The sequence below is a fragment of the Rutidosis leptorrhynchoides genome, chromosome 4, assembly GCF_046630445.1.
Source record: "Rutidosis leptorrhynchoides isolate AG116_Rl617_1_P2 chromosome 4, CSIRO_AGI_Rlap_v1, whole genome shotgun sequence".
Classification (NCBI taxonomy): domain Eukaryota; kingdom Viridiplantae; phylum Streptophyta; class Magnoliopsida; order Asterales; family Asteraceae; genus Rutidosis; species Rutidosis leptorrhynchoides.
The window spans coordinates 560294177-560299719 of record NC_092336.1 but is presented as its reverse complement, the minus strand read 5'-3'; positions in this window follow the sequence as shown (position 1 = coordinate 560299719).

Here is a 5543-nt window from a genome sequence, read left to right as displayed (position 1 = left end):
GTGCCATTGTATTCCACCACGTGAGCGCGCCATCAGACAGCGTGCAAGAAGCAAATTTGGTTTTGCTGTCCTCCGAATAGTTGCTAACTCGGAATACTGATTCTAGCTTTCCGAACCATCTAGTGAGACCAACCGGTCCCTCAGTGCCGCTGAAGTTATGTGGTTTACAGCTCTGGAATTCCTTGTAAGTACACCCATTTCGAACGGGTTGAATAACCGGTGGTGGTGGCAGTGGCGGTGGAGCTTGGGGTTGCATTTCCGCAATGGCTGCGGCTACCCTTTCGACAATCATCTCTTCGATTTGGGCGGTGGTAGGTGTTGATCGTCCGTTGGCCATGGTGTTCTAAACAAAAATTTTGACTCAAGTCAAAATCCAGCATTCAATATTGATAATGCTAAAAACGAACATATATTTCATAGCATTATTCCTCAAGAAAGACAAGCTTTTAGTTGCAACTGCTCTATTTACAAGTGATATTCGTTTAAATAATAAAAGGTGAAGACAAAAGACAGATTCGACGAATTGAAGACGCAAACGACCAAAAAGCTCAAAAGTACAAAATACAATCAATGAGGTTCCAATTATTGATAAGAAACGTCTCAAAATTACAAGAGTACAAGATTCAAAACGCAAAGTACAAGATATTAAATTGTACGCAAGGACGTTCGAAAATCCGGAACCGGGACCAGAGTCAATTCTCAACGCTCGACGCAACGAACTAAAAATTACAAGTTAACTATGCACATAAATAAAATATAATATTTAAACAATTCTTATAATTATTTATATATTATATTATTATTTATAAACATCGGCAAGAAAGAAAACAAAGATATGTGACTTCTCCCAGCTGGCCATGCGATCGCATGGCCTGGAGGCACAAAAGCCATACGATCGCATGGCTCTGAAATCCAGCCCAGGTCCTATAAATTCAACGCGTTTTGGATAAAATATATCCACCTATCTCTCTATCCTACAAACGTAATATATATATATATATATATATATATATATATATATATAATTTTAATTTTAATTTTAATTCAAATAATAAGGGTATGTTAGCGAATGTTGTAAGGGTGTAAGTCGAAATTATGTCCGTGTAACGCTACGCTATTTTTAATCATTGTAAGTTATGTTCAACCTTTTTAATTTAATGTCTCGTAGCTAAGTTATTATTATGCTTATTTAATCCGAAGTAATCATGATGTTGGGCTAATTGCTAAAATTGGGTAATTGGGCTTTATACCATAATTGGGGTTTGAACAAAAGAACGACACTTATGGAAATTAGACTATGGGCTATTAATGGGCTTTATATTTGTTTAACTAAATGATAGTTTGTTAATGTTAATATAAAGATTTACAATTGGGCGTCCCTATAAATAACCATTTACACTCGATCGGACACGATGGGCGGGGTATTTATATGTACAAATAATCGTTCATTTAACCAGACACGGGAATGGATTAATAGCCACTAGAATTATTAAAACAGGGGTGAAATTATGTACAAGGACACTTGGCATAATTGTTAACAAAGTATTAAAATCTTGGGTTACACTCAGTCGACATCCTGGTGTAATTATTAAACAAAGTAATAAAACCTTGTTACAGTTTAAGTCCCCAATTAGTTGGAATATTTAACTTCTGGTATAAGGTTAATTTGATGAGGACACTCGCACTTTATATTTATGACTGATGGACTGTTATGGACAAAAACCAGACGGACATATTAAATAATCCAGGACAAAGGACAATTAACCCATGGGCATAAAACTAAAATCAACACGTCAAACATCATGATTACGGAAGTTTAAATAAGCATAATTCTTTTATTTCATATTTAATTTCCTTTATTTCATATTTAATTGCACTTCTAATTATAGCACTTTTATTTATTGTTATTGTATTTAATTGCACTTTTAATTATCGTACTTTTTAATTATCGCAAGTTTATTTTATCGCACTTTTATTATTCGTAATTTCATTATCGTTATTTACTTTACGCTTTAAATTAAGTCTTTTATTTAATATTTTACATGTGGTTTTAACTGCGGCTGAAGAATTAAAATCGACAAACCGGTCATTAAACGGTAAAAACCCCCCTTTATAATAATAATATTACTTATATATATTTGTATTTTTATAAATTTAAACTAATATAGCGTTAAGCTTTGTGAAAAAGATTCCCTGTGGAACGAACCGGACTTACTAAAAACTACACTACTGTACGATTAGGTACACTGCCTATAAGTGTTGTAGCAAGGTTTAAGTATATCCATTCAATAAATAAATAAATATCTTGTGTAAAATTGTATCGTATTTAATAGTATTTCCTTGTAAAATATAAAGCTATTTTATATACACCTCGCATAACATCAAGTATTTTTGGCGCCGCTGCCAGGGAGACAATCTAGCTTAAAAGCCGGAAGCGCAACGCTCATATATATATATATATATATATATATATATATATATATATATATATATATATATATATATATATATATATATATATATATATATATATATATATATATATATATATATATATATATATATATAAAAGATTTTTCTTTTTAGTTTACTTTTATAAAAAAAAATACGCTTTTGTAAAAATACGTTTTAAATATTCAAAAATATTAAAAGAAAAACAAAAATATAAATATTTTTTTTTTTTGAGTTTGGTAAATATTTAAGTTTTATAAAGTTTCTTTATTTCTATTTTTTTATTTGTAAAAGTATAAGTTTTATTTAATTTATAAATATATTTTATAAATATATTTGACAGCAAAAACAGAAAAGAAAAAAAAATATATTAAAACTCGAGTCCGGTACTGTAGCAGCCCATTCTGTGGCCCGAAACCCTAGCCCATGCGATCGCATGGCCGGGCAACTTAGGACTCATGCGATCGCATGAGCCCGTCTGACACGCCACAGTTGACTGAACCAGCATTTATTACGGGTATTATTATTTATTATTAATCTAAAACCCTATTTAGGGTTATATATTTTATAATTTAATTAGTTTTTATATTTAATTTGTATTTTTATGTTTAATTAGTTTATTTAAAGTTTAAAATTAATAGTTTTATTAAATAAATAATATAAAAGTAATATTTTTATAAAAATTGTACTTTTTACAACTTTTTATATATTTTTATATTTTGTCCCTTTTTAATCGTTTTAGCGTAATATTTGTATTTTTAGCTCATATTTAGTTTTAAACTTAGTTTTTGCCATAGTTATTTTTACTTCTAGATTTTTAGGCTTTGCCGTAGAATCCCTTAAGTGCTTTTTCTTTAGATTAAGATTTAGGTGCTTTAGAATTTTGCGACGCCTTTTTAAGTTTTAGTACCTTTTTAAGATATTGCCATTTGGAATATAGTTTTTCCTATAAGCCTTAATATTTTTAGACGCCTTTTACCTATGTATCAATTATCATTCCAATTAGTAATTTCAATTTGCGATTATAATTTTAAGTTAGTTGTAGTGATAAGATTGGGTTAGTCAAGTGTTTTTAAGTTTTATAAGTTTCTTTTATTTTTCCGTCGCCTTTTATTTTTCTTTCTTATTTTTCTTTTTCGATCTTTTTCCGACGAACTCTTTTTCTTTCTTATTTCTCGCCATTCTAGTTTTTAGGACATAGATTTTTATTCTACTTCTTATCTAAATTTCTTAAAATTACGAAAATTTATTTTAAGTGGTTAAATTGATAGACATCAAAATTTTCTGGTTCGTAGTAATAGTTGGATTTGTATGTGGACCGGGTTATTGGAGCCAAACAGTCCTCAATTATATTGAGACCAAACGAATCCTGCCCCTCTGCTGCATCTTTTGGCTATTCGAAACGTGGGCAAAATCAGAAAAGTCTATTGATTGGATAACTTATTATAATTTTTCTTTCCTTTTAAAAACTAATAGGATATTCAGTGAATGCACCGAGCAAGACGTTCATCACCTTTTGTACGTTCACCACCTGTAACTAGATCAAGACATCTAACTAATATTGTTGCCGTTGATAATCCATTTTTTGAACCCGACCTCACAATTGAGAATCCGGAGAATATTCAGGGACGATTCGTAGATCCTGAACCACTAAACTTTCCTCCAGAACCACCAATCATTCAAACAGAGATTGTTGAGGAACGAACCATTAAATCAGAATCCTCTAGTGATTCCGATTCAACAAATTCAATTATGGAAGTAACAGAACCATTAAGTATGGAAGACCGAATGAGAGCTAAACGCACTGGCCAAGGTCACGCAATTACTCATCCAGACATTAATGCGCCAGATTATGAAATCAAAGGACAAATTCTACACATAATGACTAATCAATGCCAATTTAGTGGTGCGCCGAAGGAAGATCCAAATGAACATCTTCGTACCTTTAATAGGATCTGCACTCTATTTAAAATAAGAGAAGTTGAGGATGAACAGATATATCTCATATTATTTCCCTGGACTTTAAAGGGAGAAGCCAAAGATTGGTTGGAATCGTTACCTGAAGGGGCGATTGATACATGGGACGTTTTAGTTGAAAAATTTCTTAAACAATTTTTTCCTGCATCTAAAGCCGTAAGACTTCAAGGAGAAATTGTTACGTTCACACAGAAGCCAAATGAAACTCTATATGAGGCGTGGACTAGATTTGGAAAGTTATTAAGAGGATGTCCGCAACATGGTTTAGATACCTGTCAAATAGTACAAATATTCTACCAAGGATGCGACATCACTACAAGGAAAGACATAGATATAGCAGCTGGTGGTTCTATTATGAAGAAAACCGAAACTGATGCTTACAAAATTATTGATAACACTGCTTCCCACTCACATGAGTGGCACCAAGAAAAAGATATCGTTAGATCATCTAAAGCAGCTAGAGCCGATTCTAGCCATGACTTAGATTCCATTTTCGCAAAGATAGATGCTGTCGAGAGACGAATGGAAAAGATGACTAAGGATATTCACTCAATACGAATTAGTTGTGAGCAGTGTGGAGGACCACATTTGACAAAAGATTGTCTCAGTATTGAATTAATGATGAAACAAAGAGAGAATATTTCATACATAAACCAAAGGACCGGAAATAATTATCAGAATAATTATCAACCGCCAAGACCAATTTACAATCAAAACCAGAATTATAATCGAAATATTCCATACAATAACCAACAAGGTCCTAGCAATCAACAAGTATCTAACAATACTTACAACCAGCAAAGACCTAATTTTCAAAACAAACCACCACAACAAACCGATGATAAAAAGCCGAATTTAGAAGATATGATGACGAAGCTAGTTGAAACTCAAACGCAGTTTTTCACATCTCATAAACAAACCAATGAACAAAATGCTCAAGCATTTAGAAATCAACAAGCTTCTATTCAAAATCTGGAACAAGAAGTAAGTAACCTAGCAAGGTTAATAGGTGAAAGAAAACCGGGAAGTTTACCTAGTGATACAAATGCTAATCCCCGGAATGAAACAGCTAAAGCCATTACCACAAGAAGTGGTACAACACTTAAACCACCTGA